Source organism: Leiobunum rupestre, chromosome 3 (assembly GCF_980474605.1).
Source record: "Leiobunum rupestre chromosome 3, qqLeiRupe1.1.hap1, whole genome shotgun sequence".
Taxonomy (NCBI): Eukaryota; Metazoa; Arthropoda; class Arachnida; order Opiliones; family Sclerosomatidae; genus Leiobunum; species Leiobunum rupestre.
The window spans coordinates 65,235,442-65,243,819 of record NC_143386.1 but is presented as its reverse complement, the minus strand read 5'-3'; positions in this window follow the sequence as shown (position 1 = coordinate 65,243,819).

Sequence of the window (8,378 nt, the reverse complement as noted above, 5' to 3'; positions counted from 1 at the left end):
TAGACACGGCGAAGGCAATACCTCTCCGTGAACAAGCTCACTCGGAGAGGTAAAAATGTTTACAAGAAGAGTCTAACTGAACTGGGGCTCTACCGAGAAGCTCAAATAAAATGAAAATATTAGTAAAATTTGTGTCTTATTTTTTACTCTTTGATGTAACTTGTTAGAATTAAATTGAAAAAAGTCTAAATACATACTACATGCTGTCTTTTTTAATGCGTCCACAATTTCCTGAATTTGATCATCTGAGATTTCAGTAGTTGATTTCCCAAAGAAACAGATAGCGACGACTACGAAAATTGCGTAAATGGAATTCATGACGACGTATAGTTGGTTCCTTTCTGGACTGATTTGATTGAACCCGATACTCCTCGTTATGCGACAGATTTCTGTAACGAAATTATTTAATGAAAGTTCTTTATGTGACCTTTCCAGTGTAGATGTAGAAATCAATATTTGCCCGTTAAAATTGGACAGAATTTGGCGGAGCGTGGTCGAGAGGTCTGACAATCACAAATATTGCGTACGTTCAGCGTAAAAGTTCTTCCAATGAAATTTGTACGCAACACTGCGTTAACGTGTTTAAAGACTAGCTGCGTTCGCCTTGTGTTTTTTGCTCCTAGCTTGAACTTACAAAATAAAGTGAGCATTGTGTCTTGTAAATATCAAATAATCGAACTGAGAGTTCGAGTGGCGATTGACTTTTGCCAACTCTTAAATGGCATCTAGCAGAATGACAGTATTTAAAGAAATTTTGTGGTCATTACCGGTGCATTATTTTTAAACAGATGGTTTTTAAGAAGCGCGGTGGCTTAAGTTATTTAAATTTTTCAGTTTATGAACAATTGCTATTATCTTATAAAGAATATTTTTGAGAGAAAATATAAGTCAATAGCGACAGCTTTTTAGAAAATGTATCTGACGGGTTACTGTTAAGAAATGCGCTTCGTAAATTTCAGTCTCCTTCGAGAACAATAAGAGAGCATTGATAGTGACAAGTAAAGACTTAAACATCGGTCAAAATAATATGAAAAAGTATTCAAAAAATCCAGTACTTGATTTCTTAAAGTCAGAAAATCATTAAATTAACCAAAAATATTTTTAAATCTTAAAAAAATTAATTTAAAACTAACCGTGAATACATTAAAATCAAAGATTATTTAAGAAATTAAAAATCATTTGGAATCAAAAAGAAATTTAACAATCGTTGAAATATTTGGTAAACAGTTAAAATTCCTGTAATTTAATGAAATCTTAAAAAAATTTAAATCAGAAAACCACTGGGAATGTTAAGAAGTCTTGGGAAATAGAAGGAGATTTGGGGCAATCAGTTACCTAATTATATTTGTAGAGCGAAAATAAATCTCATTAAAATATTGAGAATACGAGTTTCAAGCATAGCTGCACGGGCTCGTCTCAATTTTGAGCCAATTTGTGAGATTGAGACCGAGTCCTTATATATTCGAGTTTTTGAGCCCGAGTTCCTTCTAAATTTCATTAAATCTCGAGCCTCGGCTGATACCATTCGAAAAAACGTAGACTATTTTGAGTACGAGCCGAGACCAAGAAATATATTTTCTAATTAACCCTTAATTGTTTTGAGACCTATCATTAGAGTTTTTAATGATCCGATCCCGAGACGAGTCCAAGTGAACACGCACGAGCTTGAAACCGGTTTGGATTATTTCGCGTCTCAAAATATATTTCTAAATTTTATTAAAAATAATTGAGTGAACCAAATTTTATTGGCTGTTAAATTGAATGACGCGAGTCATGAGGCCTTTGCGCAAATATTTTACCTTATGCATAGTTTGCATCCCTACGTCATCAATAACGCAGGTCCAAGCATAGATATATCATGGGCCAAATAATGATAAATCCAGGACATGACTCATGCGGATTTTCGAATTACAACCGCCACTTATTTCCGAATTTCGACTTAGGCTAGGCGCCCACTGGCTCTCCGTTTCGTATCCGTCCTGCCTTCCACAAGACATTGTCTCCGTTACGAAGCAAAGGCTTGTGGAAGCTAGGACGGAGACGTTACGAAGAGCAGTGAGCGCCTGCCCTTAGTCAACACAAGATGGCGTTCGGGAAACCGGAAATTTCTGCTTGATTTTGCTCCCAATTTTTTTATTTGCACCTTTTCCCCTCCTACTAAAATGGCCGCCCGTTACTTTTGGTGGACGACCGATTTAGTACGTATGAAGGTACCAAAGGCATGTCCTGGATTTATCATTATTTGGCCCATGGATATATGCACCAAGAATAAATATGTAATATTTGTAATTTGAGCAAGAATGAACCGTACAAGGCCGCCATTTTGCTGGTGTAGATTTCTTACTAATATGCGAGGGTTAATAGTTTCAATCGTCTGTTTGCGGATTTTAATTATTTTAAAATGATTAAGAATTTAGTTTCACGTTAAAATGGTTACCTGCCTTGTTAAAAATTGTTCGATTAGTTCAATCAGAAAGAGAGACCGAATATTGTCATTTTATTCGATACCGAAGGGATCACCACAAAGGCCTAATTTGATAAACTTTGCCAACCTCTTTTCGTAGATATTCCTGTCGTCATTTGCTATTTATTTCAATAACCCGGGTTTAAAATCTTATCTGGTTTTGCTTAAGGCCCATAACGATATTATTTTAAAAACTTTAAAGCATATAAATCTAATTTTCATCCGTTTTGTCGCTTCAATGAGTTAACCAACAAAATGGATACCTATTTAGTAGCTATCGGCGAAATGTTTTGAGTTTTTGACCCCTATCCCGGTTTCCATGGAGACCATAGGCCCCTCCCTTCGGTGAAAACTATATGTTTAAAGCATAAAGTAAATATTTTTAGTCTCTTAATTTGGATGAAGAAGGTTATGTATCGGTAAGTACGAGATAAACCAGGTTACACTGACAATTGTAAGGGGAAACTAAAATCCTATGGACGAAACTACAGCAATGGTTGAAATGCCGTAGGACGCAAGTTAATGGCTGAACGCTTGCAATTTGATTGTTGCGTATCCTTCCTTTATTAAAAATCGTGTGAACTTATTTTAATAAAGCAGCATTCATACTGTTTTCAATTCCAATTTTTGAATGAGGTATTCTGGGTTAAGCAAATAATACTTAGTGTTTAATTAAAAAATCACATTTTGCGACCTCTAAAATTGGAAGAGTATTATGGTAAGCTGTCTATTTTCTAGGAGGATGTGTGTTAAAAAGCATTAATGCTTACGTATAGGTACCAAAAATCCGCATTACTCAAAAAACCACTACAAAAACATGCAACCATTTATTTTGTACTTAGTCATAATTTTTTTGCACTGTGCCATAAATTTTGTATTGAGTCAAGAACTCGAAACGAGTGAGCCCCTAATATTTATTCCGAGCAAAAGTCTGAGACGAGTCTTATACGCATTGTTTTGGTAAGAAGAGCCCAAGACAAGCCCAAATTCGTTAACTTAAGAGAATTGAGCTCAAGACGAGACGAGGAAAAAATGTAAAATTAATGAGACCACATGAAAAATAAAGCTTAACACTAGTCTCAGACGAGCCGTTTCAAACACTGTCGTTTAAAATTTTGAGATGAGCCCGAGTCCAACTTGCGCCATACAGCTATGGTTTCTTTGTAAATCCCCGATTTGCTGTTTCCAAAGCGGATCTATTTATTTTTATCTATTACCGTGTAAGTCAAACTAAAAGTGGTATTATTTTGAGAGAAAATAAAACTTGCAACGCTTCATTATCTGGCCTTAAGAAAAATGTATATAAAATTTTTTTGAAATTATAAAAACCCCAAAAACTCACCCTACCTTTCAGAGAAGCGCGGTGCGACTGATGTTTACGAGTAAGTTCTGCCAGTTGTTCGTTGAAGCACAACGCGTACCAATTATCATCGACGTCTACACTAAGAAATTTATTATCCGTAATTGCATGCTATCCCGAAGTGACGTTAGCAGTCATGAGTTTGAAATTTACCTGCATGCAATTCAATGTTTAAAACCATTTGCTCTTGCTAATCCTTCAATTTTAGTTGAGGTAAAAGCATAGACTAAGAAACCTTTCCCTTAACGAGATGACTGTTAAGGGACGATGGATAAAGGGTAGGTTTATAGAATATTCCGCTAGGTTTTTCCTCAGATGACATAAGAAAGGTTCTATAGAAAGATTAAAAAGGAAGCTCGAGAGCGGATCGCCCTGACGGATTCCTTTGGCCACCCGAAATTTTGCTGATAATGTGTTTTGAATTTTTATTCTAGCTTCAGCGGTAGAATATACCGCGATGACGTAATTGGTAATAATTTTTCCAAGCCCGACGTGATTTAAAATGCTGAACAGGTAGGTATGCTTGACTCGGTCGAAAGCCTTAGCTTGGTCTAGAGAAATTATGGCTAAATTTTCGCTGGAATTGAAAGAGTAAAGCCTGGTTTTCACTTGGCGGAAAATCACCGACAGAAAGTTTGACGTCGGCGATATGGTTTTCGACGTTTCGCTCACTGTCGGCGTTTTAGCATTTTCACTTGGCGTTTTTTTAGGGCGGAAATAAAGTGATTTCTTTCTGGCAGCGAGTTCGTCGGTTTTCGTCTGATAGTGGAGATTTAAGCCGAGGCCTAAAAATGGATGATTTATCTGATCATAATAGTGAACTATTGATTAAAGCGCAGGTAAGCATTTTAAATTTAATGTTTTTTTACATGATCTATCGTGTTCAAAGAAATATGAGTTATGAAAGATCGGTTTGTGTGAAAGAAACATACTGGAAAAGAATGCAACAAGGGTATCAAGAAAAAAAAACACGTTCCAAAACACAGAAAAGCACGTGGCCGAGTTCCGGATGCAAGAAGCAGGAAATTAACCATCCCCCTGACGTCACAGTCACCTTTCGAAAATGGTTTTTGATTGGTTGAAAAAGAGCGAAATCGCCCAACTGAGCGAAAAAAATAGAAATGAAAATCGCAATCAAAACCGAAAACCGACGGAATTTCCGCCCGGCGTCGACGGAAATTTTCGCCCATTTTCCGTCGACGTCGGGCTTTTTCGCCCAAAAACCGCCAAGTGAAAACCAGGCTTAAGACCGTCCTTCCCTGGCGACTTGTTACTTGGTTTACTTCGAGTTTCGTTAGCGAACTACTACATTCCTTCGTATCCTCCTGACTGAGCTTGGGAAGTATATTTAAATATTCCTGACAATCAGTAGTCTCTTCGTCAGCGAAAAAATTGGAATAGTAGTCTACTATTTCTTTAAAAAGTTCTCCCTTGCTAGACGTTTCAATTCCGTCTGCTTTTTTTATACTTGAAATACTGTTTACAGCTTTATTCATTTCCTCTCTCAATAATTATTTAGATGGGTATTTCATCGCGACCGCGTTGTCAATCTTGATCCTGGTAATAATACCATCTACTTTTTTATTTTCTAATTCCTCGAGCTTTTTTAATAATTCAGTTTTTTCCTTTTCAGCTAAATTGGGTTCGTTTATTAATTTTTTCGAAATTTGCTTGGTCTCGTTTAATATATTTGTTCTTGAGTGGTAAGTATACTCTTTGGTAATACACTTAATTTTGTATTTTGTTTTCTCCCACCAGGTAGATGGGTCTCGCTCGAGTTGCCTAGAATCCGCCAAATTGTTATTCCAGAAACGGTTGAAGATATTGTTAAACTTAGTGTCCTTTAACAGAAAGTTGTTAAAGCACCAAGTGTCACTAATGTTTCTGTAGTCGCTGCCAGATTTTATATTTAGTTCGAGGATTATTGGTAAATGATCAGATATATAATTGCCGAGGACCACTTCGTAGTTCACCACCAACGGCCAAAGCGTGGCGAGTGACGTAGAAACGGTCTAGGCGAGCTTTTTTACTTGGATCAGACTCTCGTTGCCAAGTCATGTCTGTGCCGTCGGGGTTTAATGTCCGATACACATCCATAAACTTATACTTTTTAATTATTTGTATTAATTTGGTTTTGACTGGGAATCGCTTCTCCCCAGTATTCAACCTATCCAATTTAAAATCAACGGTGCAATTAAAATCTCCCAATAGAATTATATTTACAGCATTATTTATTTCCACGTGATCAATTATTTTCTCTAAAACTTGTAAAGCTGCGGAATTAGATTGTGGGATGTAAATATTGTAAATAAAGATTTTAAAATTTATGTTTGTATAAGTTAAAAATGTACATTGTAGAAAGCCCTTGACGATATCTTGGGTTTCGATTCTTACATTATTTTGTAATACGTATTTATTTTGGTGTAATGCGGCGACTCCTCCCTGGTGGTTCGTGAGACCACTAAAATTGTAGGTATATTTATTTTCCAATGCTCCAGGAGCCGGGTTGTTGAATAGCAGCGTTTCTTGCCAGAAGACTAACGTTGCGGATATCTGGCTAATTATATTACATTCTTTTATAAATTTATTGGTTTTATTTAAGCCTCTGGTATTATGGCTCATTATTTTAACTCCCATTTTAAAGCTTACTTTCTTTAATTTACTTTTGGTTTTATTTTTTTTGTAAATTTTCTATTAGCGTTTTTAACCTTGTTTTTTCCGCTTGATCTTTTTCGGTGGAAAGTTTCTTTTTTATTTGGTCAACTAATTCCTTAAAATTTGTCGTATATTTTGCTGCAAATTGTTTTGGGACTTTTTTGAATTTTACTCCTTCTAGGATTTCCTGAAATTTCTATGGCGATAATTTACTTTGGTTAGCATTTATAGATGTTGGTTGTGTTCTTTGTTTTTTTAGCGTGTTGTCGTCAAGATTTATTGTTCCTGGTGGTGTTTGGTTTTCGGGTGCTGGGCGTTTATTATTTGTTTGTGATGTCTTCGTTGGTTCTGTACTAGTAGGAGTATTTAGATTCAGTTGGTCTATTAAATTACCTTGGCCTCTATTTGGAACAGGGGTGTCTGCCCAATTTATACTGTTGTTTCCCAAATTGGTGTTTTTAGGAGTAGATGTATGGTTCTCGAAAAGGGGAAATCTTCTGTATAATTTGCATGAGACGGAGACTTAATTTTTTCCTGTGATGTGTTCATTTCTGGGTCTGCAACAGCTGCGTAGGTATTAGTTTCGGAAATCTGATTTTCTACATTTTTTGGTCTAGTTTCTTCAATCCCCCTTTCTTCTGAGTCTATTTTTTCGTTGGCTATTTTTTCATTGTCTACGGCCTTTTTTTTTGTAACAATTTTCGATATTATGTCCCCGTTTATCGCAATAGGTGCAGTGTTTTGTAGTGGCTTTTTCGAAATAAATAGTATGAGATTGGCCTTGAAATTTAAAATTGGTGCTTGCTGGTAGATCTTTTTCTAATAGTAAATAGACCTGCCTTTTTAACGTAAAAAGAGGTCCTCCTAGTCTTGGTTCCTTTTCTGTGGTAGGTTGTATGTAAATGTCCGTTATGTCTGACGGAACTTTGGAAAATCTAGTTAATTGAGACTTGAGATACTCGTTGGGGATTTCGGGCATGACATTGGATATTATTATTTTTTCAGATGACTTCGTTAAACGCTCGACATTTACTTGGGTGTTATTAATTTCAAAACCCGTCATGGCTACTTGCTCAGCCATTTCGGGGGTTCTAAGATAAGCTAGGGCACGTCCTCGAGAGATACGGCCGAAGTAAATTGTATTTGACTTACCGATTACGTCATTGATAGCTATGGCGTAATCGATGGAAGATATTTCTGGTTCGGAGTTGAAGACAACTGCATGTTCACGAGTCATAGCAGGGGCCTTCGGTCTTATATATTGTTGCCTTGGCTTGTCCGGCGGGTCCTTTCCTTGGCGGACGTCACCATTCTCTTTGATGGAGTGCGACATAGTCGCATCCAAGGGTTAAAATTCAATAAGAAATTGTATAGAAAGTTAAAACTTACTGTGTAGAACGAAAACTGGCACGAGAAAAGATGAAAAACCTTTATGCGGCAGATAAAAACTCGGGAAACACGGAGAGAAAAAAGGCACGTCTTACCTCGACGAGAGCAAGACGCGATTTATTTATTTATTTATTTATTAATTAATTTATTTATTTATTTATTTATTTATTTAAAAAACTGTCTTTTAAAAGTTATTATTGGGTATCCTAGTAGAGCTTCATCTTCGCCCGTTGGATTATTAGAAATTTTGGTGATATCCGATGTCAATTTCGCATATTTTGTGATTAACGGTTTTAGAAATTCATTTGAAATTTCGGGCATAACGTTTGAAATAATACATTTTTCTGATGATTTTGTGAGACGCTCTACATTAATCTGCATATTATTGATTTCAAACCCAGTCATGGCTAATTCTTCCGCCATTTCTGTGGTTCGAAGGTAGGCTAAAGCTCGACCTCTGGATATGCGGCCGCAGTGGATGGTGTTATACTTACCAATCACATTGTTTAT